We start from the raw sequence: 17486 nt of genomic DNA on the forward strand, positions 1-17486 counted from the left end.
CCACAAAACAGGTACCCTCCCATGCTCCTGGGGCAGCTGAGAGGGGAAGGAAGATGCAGCACAGTTGCACCGGCCCCATCTGTGCACCAAATGAAGTTGGAGGAGGAAAGGCAAAATCGGTGCTGGAAGATGATGGATTGGCTGCTTAGTGTGATGGCAGCAGAGAGTGGCCTTTCTGTGAAGCCAGCTACTGCCTGCGCCAGATGACACCAGGGTCTCTTCTCCACCATGCTCTGGCAGGCTGCCAGCAGACAAAGCAAGGGAAGAAGTGGGGAAAGGATCACACCGCTGTGGGGAAGGAGGTGTATAAATAGTGCCTGTTTGGAAGGCCAGGTGTGTCCGTCCAATTTGAGCCAAGCATAACAGGAGGGAGCGAGGAGCACGTCTTCCTCTCCAGACGCGGTTCCTGAAATTCATTTCCTCCTGTGTGTTTCTGTTATTATGGGTGGGTGGAGAGGGAGGAAGGAAGGAAGAAAAGAAAGCAAAAATCTTTCTTTTATTCTTGAATCTCAAACCCCTGAGTCTTTACTTGTTTATTTTGTACCTGCTCACTTGTGCATTGTTTGTCCTGTGTATGTGTTATGGCCGAGCCATTCTAAGCCCTTGTTTCTGCTGAAGACGGTGTTTTGCTCCACTGTCCCCCACTCCTTTTCCTCACTTTCTATTCCTGCTGCCAGCTGCATGAGCTCCTCCTGTCCCAGCATCACCGGACCTTTCACCAAACCGAATCAGCTCACTTGGCAGAAACCTAGTTTTGCTGGGTTAGTGAATCAAACTACTGCAGAGCTAGTTCAGACAGGCAAGGCAGAGAGAGGGAGAGTAGTTGCTTGCAGCACGAAAGGGGGAAATCACTGCAGGACAAAGAAGAGGTTTCTTGTTTGCCTTTTGTAACCTGCTATATTAGTTTCACTTGTGTGTAACTTAAATCACCAACGGGTATCTTGGCACATTGTTGTTCTCCATGCTCTCAGGAGGCACCTCCATTTCAGACATCACCCTGTCAGCTGGAATAAAGCTTCAGCTCCCATGTACTTCTGGCTTTCTCCTGCAAAGCTAGCCTTGAATTGAACTCTCTGACAGAATGTATCTGGCCAGCGCTGTGGTCACATTTATGGTCATTCCTTCTGCCAACATTTTTTACAGCATGCTAGGCTCTTATGATAAACCCCTTGGAAAACAAGGACGTGGCAACAGAAGGTTTCCCCTGTTATGCTGGAGGCAGGCTCAGATATCGCAGGTGCTCTTTCTGGCTGCCTGGTCCTTCAGCATAAAACCAGTGCTGGTATCTGCTCACTCCCGGGAAAACGTGGATTGCGTCAGAGAGCCTGGCAGCTAAATAGCTTAGTAGAGAGCATCGTTGTGCTTACAGTGCCCAGGCAGCTGGTTTCGTGTGAGCACAGAACAGGCGAGCCACCCTGCCCCTGCCATGGCCTGCCTGCGGACGCAGGGCGCGTGTGCCAGCGAGCACTGGGAGGAAGGGGGTGCTGCCCGTGGGGCTGCACCCGGGTCATGGTGGCTTTGCTGCCCAGTGTGTGCATCACACGCACAACCACCTTCCCAGCCACGGGCTGCCCTGGTGCCTGGCTCACCCTACAGACACCCCACATTGTCCCGCGGCAGGGGGGAGCAGCAGCCCCAAGCCCCTTTCCCCCGGCCGCAGGGCTGGGACCGACCCCAGCCGCTTGCCATCGGCTGTGGCTGAGCATGGCCTCCTCCACCCCACGTGCCTCCGGGTGGTGGGAGTCATCTGTGCCGGTCAAAACACTGCCTCCCCCACCAGCTAAAGGCACATTTGCAGGCTCGCTGCACTTGGTCTGTTCTCCTTCCTCTGCTCTCTCTTTCCTCCAGCTTTCCGAAACGGGAACACTATCCGTGAAGCAGGCTGTGCAGAAGGAGGCCACACGGCCCCGCAGCCACGGTGTCAGGCAGAACAAAATAAACACCCAAGGAGGTGCTTCCGAGAGATGGTGAACAAAACTGGAGCGCACATGTTCCTCTTCTCCCTCAGTTTTTGTCACGTCTCTGTAACATGGTGGACGTTTTCCCGGCTGCTCGGCAGGGCTGACAGCATGTTGTCAGGACGGGGCTGTGCCCTAGATAGAAACTCTGCAGGTTCGGAAAGTTCCCTTCTCTAATTGGAACCGACTCATGGAGGTGAAGAAAAGCTGTAAAATTGTTTTAAGCTATGAGCAATTATAACAACCCTTACAGTGCCAGTGACACTAAGAGGATTTGTACTGGATTATACCTAACATTAACATGATCTAATGCCACATGAATATCGCAGCCCGCAGCAGGCCCAGCTCTCGGCGTCGGGTTCCTTGTTCTTCAAAGTCATCTGGGGTTTGGGGAAGGAGGGGAACGAAGCCGTGCGAGGAGAGTTTTGGAGCAACATCAAGTCTCGTTCAAACATGGCAAACAGGCAGTGTTAAAGTGACAGTGGGAGGCAGAACGGGTTCTCACGAGAGCCAGCCAGCCTCCTGCTATGGGGCCGGCTGGGCAGAGGGGCACCACGGGGGTCTCACAGGAAGGTGACATGATGGTGCCACGCCAGCCACGGTGCCAGGGCACACCAGGTGACCAAACTGTCAATCCTTCTCCTATCTCCAGGCGGCATCAGATTGTCTGAGGCGGCTTTAAAAACTGCTTTAAAATAATCCTTTTATAATGGCATGGAGAGACCTCCGCTGGTGCCGGCAGAGGAAAAAGGGAATTAGTTGGGGTATGCCCTCATACGCAGAGATTTCTGTGAGGCAAAGCTCTGGCAGGGCAGGCTGGTGGGGCTGTGCACAGCTGGTGATCCTGAAAGTGTGGTCTACAGGAAAGGAGGGGAGGAAGGGAGTGGAGTCTGCCAGCTTGGGCCTCAGAGAATATTGGCTCTGCTACTGACTTATTATAGGGCTTGCAGGGAGTTGTTTAATCTCTCTGTAGATCAGTTCCTCAACGAGCAGGATTAAAGCAATAACATTTTGCTCGGTGGGAGGGGATGAAGAGAAAACTGCATCAGTGTGAGGTGCTCAAGCCCTAGAGCAACTGGGGAGGGCAAAGATGGAAAGCAGGTAGAAAGGAAAGGAAGTCACTGAGTGAAAAGAGACACATGCTGGCCTTGAAGGTTTGCCTTCTCACCTTGGATTTTGCTAGTGAAATCAGCAAAGCCAACAAAAGTTCTCTGGGGACTTAAATTTCAGCTATGGCTGAAGGTCACAGAGTACATTGTGCTTGGGAACTACCCAAGATTTGCCTTGGAGCAGCAAGGGAGCACCTAATCAAACGTATGCAAAATTTTTTCTCAGCCTAGACTTAGTGCATGATGGAGGGAATTAATGGGGGTGAAAATGGCTTTATATCCAAAATGGGAAGCCCCTCCCTGCTAGTGCTAGTGAGCTCTGCAGTGCTGAGCTCTGCAGCAGAGGTGAGGAATGAGGCCAAGAGGTCTAAATTACATTGCCATATATACTGCCTTTGAATTTGGCCCTGAGAGTAGGCTAGGTTGGCCATGCTTCTTACTAGTAGTGTAATTTGACTGATGAATGGAAGAATTTCATTTCATGCCCTTAGGAGATTTTATACCACCAATATATTATATTTATTTTGCAGAGGCGTGTCAAATAAAAGTATACCTATGCAATGTTGAACTGTAATCCATCCCACTGAAAGACATCCAGGAAGTAAGTTCAGACCCCAAAATAGGATATGACAAATATCAGACAACTAACATAAAGGAGTGTGGCTCACGTTGTCTGTTGCTTCCTGTTTCTCCTACAGCCCATTTCACTACAAGCCCCATGCACTGTATCAATCCCAATTAAGCACTATTCTGAAATTTTAGGCACAGTGTTATGCCAAAGTGTCAAAAACTGTGAGCTAAACCAAGCACCTGAAGGAAGATGAACTTAGCTTAAAAAGGACTGTATTACAGAGAAGCAGCAGCATTAATGGGAAGGAAGGTCAGAGATTTGAGCATTTGAGCCCTCCAGTTGTGAAGGATAACAATGCATTTTTCAAATGGGATCCCCTGTGATTGGGTGTTTCTAGGAGAACACCAGCAAATATTGTGGGGGACTGTATGACATCATGAGAACCAGCAATATTTTAAGGTTATGTTACATAGAGAAGGTTAACAAGGAATTACAGGTGGTTCTACACTTCTCACAACTTTACAAAAAAAAAAAACAAAACAAAAACCAACTCTGAAATGTTTTGGCCAAGAGGCAAACAATTTTTACTGATTCCCCAAAGCTTTGTTGGGTGCTTCATGCTTTCATTCCGCTCCATCATTAGCCTCCCAGCTGGGATTTCATCTTCTGCAACTCAGCATGCAGCCCCCCAGGAAGCAGGAAAAGGAGCATTATGGTGAGGAGACAAAGAAGGAAGGGGAGTTGTGGGGCCTTGGAAAACCAACTGTGGTGGGAGATGAAATCTGTTGGAAGATGTGCCACCAGCTCCTCTGTGTGAATTTGACCCACTGTGAAGTTTCTCAGAACTAGTGCTAATATCCTGGGCTTGCAGTACTTAGGCAGCAATTATCACCTATAAAGCAGGTGCTAATGTAGATTTTCACATACAGAGGGCCAGCTGCTAAACTGGTAGAAATGGGTGTACCTCTGTGGACTCCACTAGAGCTAGACTGGTTCGTGCCAGGTGAAAATGCTCCCCAGAATTTTTAAGACACCAATTAATCTTAAAATCAAAATGAAAAGAAGAAAGAGTGTGCATTGATCCCTTCACTTCAACAGGAAATTTAAATCTGGAGATGTCTGAAGCTCCACCTGATGAATGACTGAACAGTGAGAGGCCGGTAGCATGCACCATCACACACCGGTCATTTTATAATTGCAAGGGAACTCTTTCTGGAAAGGAACAGATAGAAAATTACAGTGACCTGAAAGAATATAGCGGCTAGTTTTGAATCTGTGCCTTTCCATCTTGGCAGGATAGTGTTTTCTTTCATTTTGTAAAATACTCAGATTGGTACAATACAGCTTTTTAAATGGGATCCCAAAGTGAAGATCTACTAACGTCTAAGAAAAAAAACAACCCAAAAACAATTTGTAATTTTAAGTGTAGGGGAATTTTTTGTATAGGCACATAGAGCTGCCAGGTCAAAGTGCTGCTTTCCTGTAAGTGTAGGACAGCATACATTAGCCCAGCAACATACCAGCTGTTAGTTGAACCTCACAGCAAAAAATCAATAAAGTCAAGTCAATTTCCTTAACATGCCATCTGCAAGAGATTATGGAAGGGAGGTGGGAGAAGGGTTTTCCTTAGTGGCTAATGCTTTACTAAAGTTCAAATGAGGCAATATATAGTAAAATAAATTCAATCTATATTTTCTCTTCTTTCAGTTTTAGTGGGGACTAAATGAAATGGAACTGTGTTGATTCTACCCAGTTCAATATATCTTCGCTTTCTAATAACCAAGGTCATTTCTACCTTCATGGAAAAAGAAGACTAATATAAAATATTCACCCAGACTGAACAAACACATATTCGCACTTTTTCAGAAGCCAGGTAGATGACTGATATATTATGTAATCCATTTCATGGCACACTGCTGAATGTTTTTTTATAGATAGTGTTTAACCTTGCCAATTTTGCTCTGAGATAATCACTCCTTTGAGGATAAAAATCTCACATTTAACATTAGAAGAAAAAAGAACCCCCACGTGCCAAAATCTGCAGCATACAACAAATAACCGGGAAGTTACTTAGCCAGAAAGATAACGATTAGAGCAGTTTTCACTGCTGACTCTGTGATTAGCTGGTGGTTGTTATAATATTAATCAGAAATACAGTGATAACTCCTTAGACTACATTTTGATACAGCCAGTGAGCAATGACAAAATTCTAAGACATCTTAAAAAAAATATGCATTTCTGCCCTGACTAATGGAAATGACAGATTCATAAAAATGGCCTGTATTTAGCACTGGAGCTATTCTGAGAGTGCGGGAGCTTTGCTTGTGGTTCTACAGAGTTTATGATCAGGAATATTAATAGTGCCGGCATTTCGTGGAAAGGATGCAAACCCTGGAAGACACTTCTGAAACACCCAAGGGAAGGGCATCAGTGGTGGAAGTCTGCAGGGTCAACACAATGCCTGTTTGCTCTGCGAGCACTGGTGCTCCCCTGGAGATTGCTTTTCAGAGAGGAACAGTGCAGAAGGTCAATGCAAAGTGAAATTTTACCTGGAGGGAGGAAAAAATACATGTAAGCCCAGATTCATCCTATCGTGCTGTAGGCACGTAGTCAAGGTGGCTAAGTTTGGAGTGCTGGCAGCCCTGGTTCCCATTGTAGTCGAAGCAGAGAGAAACAGGCACCTCCTGAGGGCAACTCAGCCCACCTATGATGTGAATCACCCTTGGGAGAGCCTGTGTTTCACCCCAGCTGTTGGAAACCAAGTGCCTGACATGCTGTGAGATGAATCCTGGCCTTGATGTGTGAGGATGGGACAAACTGGCTCTGACTGAAAGCCTCCAGCCAGGAAAGAACCCAACATAAATCAAATGCTCATCTCAATTACCAAAATGAAAGTTTTCATTAACTTTTAAAGATATTTTGCTCTGGCCTCCACCCTTCCCTCTCAGGCACACACTTGGGACCATTACTGGAAGGACCTTTCATCAGGTAAGACCCCTGTCCTTGTGGCATTTCCAGTTCAACCAGAAGCAAGCAGTACTGGGGTTCCTGGAGGAGCATGACTCTTCCATAGGTTTTCTCCTCAGATTTTGCTGGCTACTAGAGATTCTGGAAGACATCCAGCCAGGACCAGACTCAAGGGTTTTGATCTAAACACTCAAAGAGGCATTTTAACCCACTTGTTCATCTAAGAATTTTCACTACCAGGACTCCCAGCCTGGGCCATAGGTGAACAGATGCAATGGGGGAGTACAAAAGCATAATATGCCTTAAAGCCCTTTTTAAATAAACCCTATTTTAGGGACAGAATATGCACTGTAAGGCTTTGAAGAAGCTTTATGCATGAGGACAAATTGTCCTCAGATGGCAGAAGCAATATTCAGAAATTAATGTGGGGACTCTGTATTTTGCTTTCTGTTCAATTTATGCTTCTCCCTTATTGAAAATCTATCTCAGATCCATCCAGAAGTAGCAACTAACTTTCAAAAATACATTGCAAATAAAAGCCCCCAAAAGACAAGCCTTGTCTTAAGACATCAATTTAAAGTATCCATAAGATCGCTGGCAAAATTTCTTTGTCTATGGAAGATTAGTTTTTTTTCTAGGAAGTCTATCTCTGCTTTTTCATTCTAATCTGTTTGACATAGGCTTCATTGCACAAAGATTTTAAGAACACTTACCTCTTCAAAGTATGCTTCTTTTTGCCACTACATAAATCAGAAGCGTAGGCTCTTTTTCTTAAGTTTACAAACCCAAACAGCAAAGACCCAAGTTCCTCTGGAACTACTCATGTAGAGTAAATAATTAGACCTTGATCTGATGAAGGCACTTAACAGCAGGCTTATTTTTAACTCCATGAGTGCAACTATTGAATTCAAAGGGATTGTTCAGATGTTTAAGTTGAGTGCATATTTAAGTGCATTGCTGATCAGAGTGTCCTAATCCTTAAATGGTGCCATTGATTTTGGTGGGGCCACCGGCACAGGGTGATGTCAGGGGGGTGAGGGCAGCGGGACTGCAATCATGGCTTGTTGAAATCATGGGAAGCTATTTCTTACCCCTCAGACACCAGGACCCTCCCCAGAGCCACAGAGTCTATGATTTGGGTTTGTTTTGGTGAGTTTGGTTTTTTGCTTCTTTTGCTTTTAGGTTAATCCGTATCTTCCCTGTTCCAGTGAAATACTACCTCAGCCACGTGAAACAGAGAATACTTGTCCTACCCCCCATGAAATGCCTAGAAAACACACCCAGGGACAGATCAGTGAATAAACTGCCAAGCCCTGCAATTCTTCAGTCTTGTGCCTAATCTCAAAAGGAGGCTAATTAAGACCAACAGCACACTCCTTGCCGAGCAGAGATTACATATCAGCTTAATTTGATACTTTTACAGACAGCTGACATAGGGTTTCCTCCTCTTCCCCTTGCCCCTTCCCACACTCAGGATTAAATGAGTCTGAAGTGGTGCATAGGACTTCTGTTCTACCCTGTTGCTGGGCTGGGTTTCATCTCATGTGGGAAAGAATTGGTGCTATCAGGCTCATGGACTATCTTACCAAGAGGAACTTGCTTTTCCTCTGAGCAGACCTATACGCCTTTTTCTTCCTAACAGATGTCCTACCAGAAAAGCAGATTGGTGAAATGGAACTTGCTCCTTAAAGATGAACTGAAATGCTTACCCACCATGTATAAAAAACAAAGTTTGCTTCTTTGAACCATACACTTTGTAGGGTGCACGTTTGATGCAGCTGCACTAGGATCATCCTTGGAAATGCAACGAGCCAGATGAGAGAGAGATTTACAGGCATAATTTTTCAGAGCTACAGCAGCTTAGAATTATTGAGTTTCCCCATTCAGGGCAATGTGAGAGGCCACCCTAAGTCTGATGCAATTTAAACCATGCCATAGATCATGCTGGACAACCTCTAATATGTGTCATTACAGCCTTACTGGACCTGATAGATGTTAGCCAGGGAGGAGGACAAGGTGTACTCTATTACATATGCTATAAGCCTATCCTGTTTCACCGCACCATGACCTCAGCTGATGCAGATCAGCAGAGCTCTGGTGCAGCTGATGGATTTTGTGCCACTGTTCACCACTCAAGGATCTGGTCAATCATGTTTATTGCGGAAGCTCAGAAGGTTTAGCCTTTTGTTTTTAGCAACAGCTATGGGTTTAATTCTCCGCTCTGCCTGTGTGACTGCAAGCAAGTCCCCTGTGGCTTAGGGTCCCCTTCTTGCATGGGGTCAGGTATCCCAGGATATGGCCCTGGCTGCAAGCTGCTCCATGTCCTCAGGTATGAACACCTGGAAAACCCTCAGCAAGTCAACACCAAATCCTGGAAATCAGGCTGCCTGAGAGACTCTGATAGAACCACACATCTCAGTAATGGGCACTATGTGAGACCTGAAGTTATCACAAATGGGTGGATGTGGTGTCATTCCCAAGCAGGTCTCATCATACATGTCAGAGGGAGAGAGGAGGTTTTCCCTGTGTTTCCTAACACAGGTGATGCAGGCAAAACACAGCTACCAAAACTGAAATCAACACAGACCCCAAACAGTTGCTCCTTCCACAGCGCTTTCCTTCTGCTCCTTCTGTTTCTGAGGTCTTGGGTTTCAAATGTGAGGAAAACTTTGTAACAACTTTGGAGTCCTCATTATAAAAGTATTTTTCAGTCCTTGGCTTATGTGAGATGCATTTGCCATGATCAGCTTCAGGTACTTCTGGGCAAGTCAGGGTTTCTCATAGTTATATAAATAAATATTTTTTGTAGTACACCCATGATTGATTGGCATGTCTATTATGTATTTATAACTGTGACAGTTACAAAGCTTGCACAAGAAGATACATTTTTTAATAATGTTTACACTCATTTCAGCAATCATAGTTATATATAGCTACATATTTGAAAGTCCTAAATAAACAGGTTACAGCTCACATAAGAAGTAAAATGCAATGAATATATAAACTAGAATAAAATGCATCATCTGAAGACTTAGCTCTTAAAATACCTGGCATGTTTTGTACATCTGATAGGTACATATACATTTTAAAAGCATTATGTATTTGAGTACAGATATGTAAAACAAATAGAAATATGTGTGTACCTATTGAATATAAAAATATATAATGCTACATACAACGATACACACCTGTCTATACACACATATGCAAGCACAGGCATGTACCCATGTATGCATGTCCACACTTCTGGTACCATGATGATTTTGAATCCTCACATTTAGAAGGTCTGTGTTACAGTAACACCTGGGAGCTTAAAATAACATAGCTGCCATGCTAGTGTGCGCTAGCACTGCAGGTCCTCTCAGAAAAGGGAGCTGCGAGAGCAGCAGAGAAATCTGTGGGCTGCGCTGAGGGCTGAGGGTCTGAAGAAAGTCAATCCTTTGGTGTATGTTGCCATTCACTGCATGGTGCACAGGAATGCTGAGGGGACTTGGTGACACACTGAGAGCCCATAGCTTTAACTAGTGTGCAAACACTACACACACACAGACATACAGACAAAATGACCACAATAGGATTGTATGGCCTGTGCATGTGCTTGAAATGCATTGCCCAGGTGGGAAAAGCAGCCTGCACGTTACTTTTTGCACCACAGGAGTCCCAAAGGAGCAAAGGGACAGAGCTGTTCAGCGAGTTGGGCAAGGGGGCCGACAGGCATTTGGGTCATGTGGGGGGGACTGCATGCTGGGAAAGAGGGCCTTGTTCTGGAGGAGCGGCAAGCAAGGCTTACAAAGTGAAGCAAGGAGGAGAGAGATGGCTGGTGTGGCATCATGCTGTGTTCTCTGTTTTGTTTCTAAACTGCGAGGCAGAAGGTGTTAGCTAAAGATGGGATTTGGTTGACTGCTGACTCTGGGCATGCGAGCCGTCTGGCTCCGGGTCTGTATTAGGTAGCCAGGACCACGTCCAGAAATCATTCAATTAGCACGCACAAAAGTCAGTTCTTCACCTCTCAGTCACCTCGAGGGAAGCATGAGCTCCACTGCATCCGAAGGGAGCCCGCTGTGGCCCCTGCTGGGGAAAGGCAGCCCTCATGCCTCCTCCCTGCTGGCTTCCCCTGCCTTGCACCTACACCCAGCAGCATGTAGGACCTGCATACAGCTTGCTGCCTTGCCTCTGCCAAGCTCCTGCTGCTGGCTGCTGCTCTGATGACTGCTAGCGCAGCACAGCACAGCATGGCACGGCACGGTACAGCATGGTACAGCACAGCATGGCACCAGGCAATGGATGCTGCTCCTTGCAGAGCTTCCCACCCCACTCCCTTCCCCTGCCAGCAGTTACAGCCAGCACCTCCCTTCCTGAGTCTAAAGGAAAACTATTTTTGCAGCCGTACTTAGTTGGACTTGCTACAAATATTCCCAGAGACGTTAAGTTTTTACTTGGCTGTTCTGCGATAATCTGAAGGGGTGTTGCAGCTGTTACCCCTTGATGCCAAAGACTTCTTACAAACAGTGGTGGAGACCATTCCCCTCACACCCTCTCACTAGCATGGCTGCAGGTGCTGATCCTCAACCGCAAATGCAGTCTGTGGTATCTCCACAGACACTCTTTCTCCACAAAGTTGGTTGCTCACACTGCCTGGAGGAAACCAAAGCTTCAGACCCGTGGTCTTTACTCTTGTCCACACAACTGTGGTGTGTATCATTGCAATATAAATGACTCAGGTGAGAGTCCAGGAGCAGCTGGATCCCAAAAGCCGGATTTACAGTGCCCTGTGGAGGTTATTTTTCCGGTGCTCAGCAGCTCCACCAGTAGCTTGGGTGGTGTCCAGGCCTGGTGGGAAAACATAGATGCTGATGCTGACGCTGATGCTGACGCTGACACAGATGCTGACACAGAAGCCAAGCTCTGCTGAAAAGCCAGGCCTAGCTGAGAGCCATCGGATGGCATGGAAATGTAACTCAAGGCTCACAAGTGGGATTGCACCTTCTAGACCCAGCTCCTTTCACCTTATTCAAGCAAGACCCATTAAAATGAAAAGAACTGGCTGTGTGTGCACATGCATTTTCCTTTTTTGATCAACTACCTCTCTGCTGATAGGTCTAGTAGAGTGTTTGAAATCCCTATAAATGTTAGATGTCCATGATAAAAGACGGTGCCCTTATTTGGCCCATGGCCATTTTCAGTGTTTATTTGCTTATTTATTTCAGTTAAGTGCAACACACCAGTTTATGCGCAACACCCGTGTGCCGCAATACAGCTCCAGGTTGCCTTGGCAACGGGTGGAAAGGGTTTTGAAGAGCTAGAGATGCCCATGCTAATGAAAACAAGCATTCAGGGGGCCTCTTCTCCAGGTGGGCGAGAAGAGGCTCCCTGCTGGGCTCCCTCACCCAGCCGCTTTCAAATAGTCTGGTGCTTGAAACAAAAACTACAAAAAACAACAACAACAACAAAAGCCCATTACCCAGCCCCCTCTGCTTTTTTTCCATGCTAAAATGCAACTACTGATTAAAAGTTCTGAGACAGTTCTTTGAAGCCTTTCATTAATAGGTTTCCTTTATGAATCCAAATTAGATGGTCAACGCATTTTCCTTAAAAAAAAAAAAAAAGAAAAAAAAAAGAAAAGAAAGAGAACTATTATGGAAATGTTAGTTGTTGTTACTGCTGCTGGCTTTTACATGTTTAATCTCCCACATGTGCATCTGTGCCAGATGGCACTATCCATAAAATGGGAGATAATCTGCACACCATCTTCACCAGGTTGATGCTGGTCCCCAGGCTGCAGCTGGCTGTGACTCGTTTTGGACATGGTGGAAGCCATGGGCTGTGTGGGATAGGGCTGACCCTGCCTGGGCTCAGCACCTGCAGTTCCCACTGAAAGTCTCAGGTGATGGTGGGAAGAGAGTGAATTATTCACAGAGGTCCTGTAGGAGTGAGTCTGTGATACTGGATGCATGGGGAGATCTCCCCACTTGAGGAAGTGGGTCTTCTGAAAAGACATCTGGGCACCCAAGCTCAGGAAATCTAACAGTCATGAGGAATATCTGACCCTGTTCAACTGTCTTTTTTGGAGACATGAGGAAAAGGGTACTGCATGACACAAGGAGTTGAGCAGGAGTATAGCCACCAGCTTCATGAGATTCACGTATGTCCCGCTTTCCTTACGGCTGTCCAGCAACTGCTAGATGTTCTCGAGGGCCAGAGTGGTTACTGGCTCAATGATGTGATGCCCATGGGATGTGCAAAGAGGTAAGTATGTAAATATGGGGATGACATGAAAGGGGAAACATCCAATGAAGTCCTGAACATAGGATGAAGGTTGTTCTAGGCTGGTAATGGTGGATAAGGGTATGAAGAGCTTCTGGACATCAAAGCCAGCAGAAGGACACTGTATGACAATCCGGGGTGATAGATTTCTGTTCCTATTTCTGTTTCCATGTGAGCTTGTCTTGTGCAGGCAGAACACATTCTTCTGTGGACAATGACAACCAGTACTGTTTAATGCACAGTTGGGCTCACAGTCCAAAATCTGAATTTGTGGCACAAAATTATAGGAAAGAGGGATGTGGCAGATGGGAGTGAAACAGACCTCTGTAGCAATGATACTGAAGCAAGAGACATGGTGTCTGGCAGGCCAGCAAGGAGGTACCCACAGAAAGCCATGGAGGGAGATGCCCAACTTCCCTGCCGTGGGCAGTATGGTTTGCACACAGCTTGCAGTGACATGGCAGGCGGCTCCTCCAGCAGAAAGTCTCTTCCACCTCCTCAGAGTCAATGGGAAGTGACTGCCTATTTGGACTGGTGAGAAGTCAAAAGCCTAGAAGAAGAGAAATCAGGATAACTGTTCCTTTCAAAAAATATGAAACCAAGCCAGATCATGTGAGGCTGGGGACAAAATCCCAAGAGTCGATGGCACAGCTTCCAGTGTTAAGCAAAATATATGTGTATTTATTGGTAGAACTCTTCACCGCTTGTAGGTGACTCAGTGCCAGAAACTGACTCATATTGAAACAGCATTACAGTGAGACAAAGAAACTGTGTAATACATCGCCAGGCTTTCAGTCTGATAATACTCTCATGGAAGGAGTGTTTTACTCTGCCCTGAACGGCAGTGAAGCTTATCACCAAGAGCAGTGACGTACCGGTCAGTTTGTTAATCTAAGCAAAGGGGAGTGAAGCTGGAAATGTTTATAAGTGATTTCCCTCTGCTGAGGAAGGAGATAAGAATAATTATGACAACACTCATAAAACATTTGTTGAATGTTTCATTCTAAAATGGAGCATACCAAAAAAGAAGGCAGTGCCTGAATGGGGGGTGGGGGTCTAGAGGAAACCCTGCTCCCTGTAGACACCTCCCCAGGAAAAGCAACATTGCAGCTAGAATGTCCAGAAGTAGTTTTAAGATGTCTGAAGTCTTTGGATGGCCAAGCTGCAGCAGGGCCCCTTTCTGGAGGGAGGACTTTCAAAACTCTGGAAAACAGGTCCCTTCAGGAACACAAGAACCTGAGGATCTTCAAAATATGCATTTACATCTGAGATTACAGGCAACTGTGATTTCAGTGGCAGTAAATTAAAGCTGATGAAAAACTGTCTCGAAATTGGGACACTTCTGGAAATTTTTATAATCCCCACCTGAGCTGGCTCTGAAATAGGCCAAGAAGCAAATTCATCAAACCATGTGGGGTGCCTGCAAGAAAGCAGGGAAGGTTGACTGAAGTGACAGCAAGGACATCTGAAATGTGTCGTACATTTCATTTTGCAGGTGCTACTGTTCTATCTCTGCAAACTTCTTGTGTCCTCAGTGCGATCCCAGGAGCTGTGGTCCTGTGTTCTGCACTAGCACGAGGGTTTGCACCGGTCCAACCAAGCACAGAACCCTCCATCAGGCTGGGAAAGGAGGCCATGAGCTGCTGCTGCTTTTGTTGTTGGGCGGGCATGCAGCAGGGCTGACCAATATACTGCCCTGCCAAATCTGTGCGAGACCCTAAATTTTTCCTGGCTTGGCTTATGATCGAGGGCTGCCCCACATGAATAACCCCACACTGTGCAGGGTTGCTCATGGGCTTAAGTGAACAGCCAAGATCTGTGTTTACTTTTTTGGGGTATGGCAAAGACATCTAATTGTACCCACAGTGTATTTCAGCACAGAACTATTTAACGCTTATGTTACAGAATCTAAAGCATGATTTGCTCCTTGTGGCTCCTAAAATCTGCAATATCACCCTGCCAATGAAAACATAGAGACTTGGCTATGCAAGGAAACAGCCAGCTCAGCAAAAACGGTAGCCTGTTGTTGTATTTGCAACGAAGAAGCAGAAAAACATCCACTACCCACAGAAATGCTGCTCCATTTTGTTCTTGAAAGTGGCAATTTAGAATTAAAGGCAGCTGAATTACATGGGCAACATGGGAAGAATTTGTTTTATGTGGGAGCTGCTATACATACGTAACTTTGCCATAAGATTTCTATATTGATCTCAGTAACCTGCCCAGGTCACCTTGCTCTAACCAGTTATGGGGATAATCTGACAGTCTAGTAGCATACTCATTTTATCTGCAGTGCTCTGCACAAGTACTCATAAACCCTCCACTACTATAAAGCAGCTGTTCTAATGCCCTTAGTCATTGCTGTAGACTACGTCCCTAGATTGTACTGGCATGTAAAACAGAGAGAAAGGACATAAAGACCTGGATATGTCTCATTTGTACTCACCATGGAAATTATTTGAAACTATTGTCTTCACTGTTTGGTTTTGTGGTTTATTTTTTTCATGGAAAGCAAGAGAGACTTAATGGCATGCAACTCTGCTGGTAAGAAAATCCTAGGTCTCTACTTCATGGCATATAAATGGCAAAGTGTTTGATTTGTGTCACCTGTAATGTGTATCGTCTAGGTAGCTTAACACTGGTGTTACTGTAAGTACAATGAGACTGGACAGGAGCCCTGTTTGATATTAATGTCAGAAAGTTTGCTGGAAACAGACTGGGTCAGATACACCCCTGTGCAGAGACACATAAATTGGCAGTAATGGTCCTTGAACTGGAGGAGGCATAACATCAGAATGTTTAGGAAGGGTACAATATGTAGCTATGTGAACACGCATGTAAGAGCCTAACACAGAACAAGGAACTGCTATTTTCCCCATCTCGTTGGGGACTCACTCTAGCAGCACCTTCCACCTAGAGAAGGTCTTGGAGGTAGCCTTCAGCTGAACGGGAGGTCCATGGGTTCATACACTCCCCTTTCCTATGATTTCTATGCACCCACATATCACCAGGCGAGAGCTACAGCCACTGGAGCTACATGGTAAATCTCTTTTACAGAACAGGCAGTGCTATGGTACAAAACCGACTTATTTAGACCTCACAGCACTGATTTGCATTAGGTAAATTCATGCAGACTGTGTCTTGCTCCTTTTTCCCTTTCACATGGTTGGTTGTCCCTGCAGGAAGTATCAAGGCTTGCGTTCAGTAAGTTTGGGGCAGAAGCTGGTCGTTGCAGAAGACAGATGATAATGGGTGGATGGGTTGTGGTTTTGTTCTTCCCAGGTCTTGCCTCTTCCTCACAGCTGCCAGATGTTTGCTTGTACTCTTTTGGCAGTGATATCACCATTATTCAGCCCAAGGTTTAAAAAAACAGTCAAATGAGACATTTCCCCAAATCAAAACACAGGCAGTAAATTAGATTAAATTAAATAATGAAGGTGCTTTTCCCCTCAACACTAAAGCAATACCATGTCCAAGTTTGAGTACTGGGCTTCAAGAAAGATGCAAAACAAATGGGGAGAGAGAACAGTCTTAATCAAAGGTCTTGAAAACATGACTTGTGAAGAAAAGCTGGCAAAAACACTGTACTCCACTGCCGTGGCAGGTAGAACTAGAAGAAATTGGTTTGAATTGCAGCAAGGGCAGTTTAGGCTAGATATTAGAAAGCATTTTGTAGTAGCAGGGCTGCTGTAAGTGTAAGAGTAGATTGTCTGGGCAGGTGGTGCAGCCCTCAGTGTGGAAGGCGCTTACGAGCAGCTTGGACAAATCTGCGTTGGAAATGACACCAACATAACTAACCTGGCCTTGAAGAAGCCAGATTGACTGCAAATGAAGTTGACTACTCAACTGGGAAGGAACTGAGCAATAAAAAGGCTGTGATTTCAGTATTTCAGCAAGAAGTGAGCTTCTGAGGTGCAGGCCTCTGTTGCATACATCCACTGCATACGTGCAGACTGGTCCAGGCTCGAAGTGTCCCTAGGTCCTGCATGTGGTTTCTGTGTCAGCAGAAAGCCAGTCTAGTTTATGGGACATACTTCTTCCTATTGAGGGACAGCATGGACGCTGGTGTTTTTCTGCCTGATATTTCCTTTGGCACGTCATGGGCTTTTCTGCAAGCTAATTGCATGCAATAACTAGTGCTACAGCATGCGAGGCTCACTGTCCACGGAAAGTATCTTCATTTAAACTAATAATGTGGAGCCTCACAGTGAGCTGACACTCATTTTTAATTGCTGTTGGCCAATTCCCCTCCATGCTGAGGCAAGTCTAACCTGCTCTGCACAACAGGAGTCAGCAAGAGGGTAAGGGAATTCTTTGGGATGCCATTTGATGATTTGACCAAGGGACTGCCCTTCTGGGAGTAATCTCAGGTGGCTTGACATGGAACAAAGAGCCTTTCTCCTTCAGTCCCATCCTCTCATCCCTGAGGCATGGGGAGGAAGAGTGACCTGGACAAAACCAAACCTATGGATAGCAACCACTTCTGCACCCTCCCTTGACCCTCACCTCCTTTGGACTTGCCTTCCCATGTGAGGTCTGGGGTCCCCAGGGAATACAGGACATAAAACTTCTGGTGTAGGACAGGTATGAAAAACCCACAGGGATAAACTCTGATAA

The sequence above is a fragment of the Falco naumanni genome, chromosome 4 (assembly GCF_017639655.2).
Source record: "Falco naumanni isolate bFalNau1 chromosome 4, bFalNau1.pat, whole genome shotgun sequence".
In the NCBI taxonomy this organism is placed as follows: Eukaryota; Metazoa; Chordata; class Aves; order Falconiformes; family Falconidae; genus Falco; species Falco naumanni.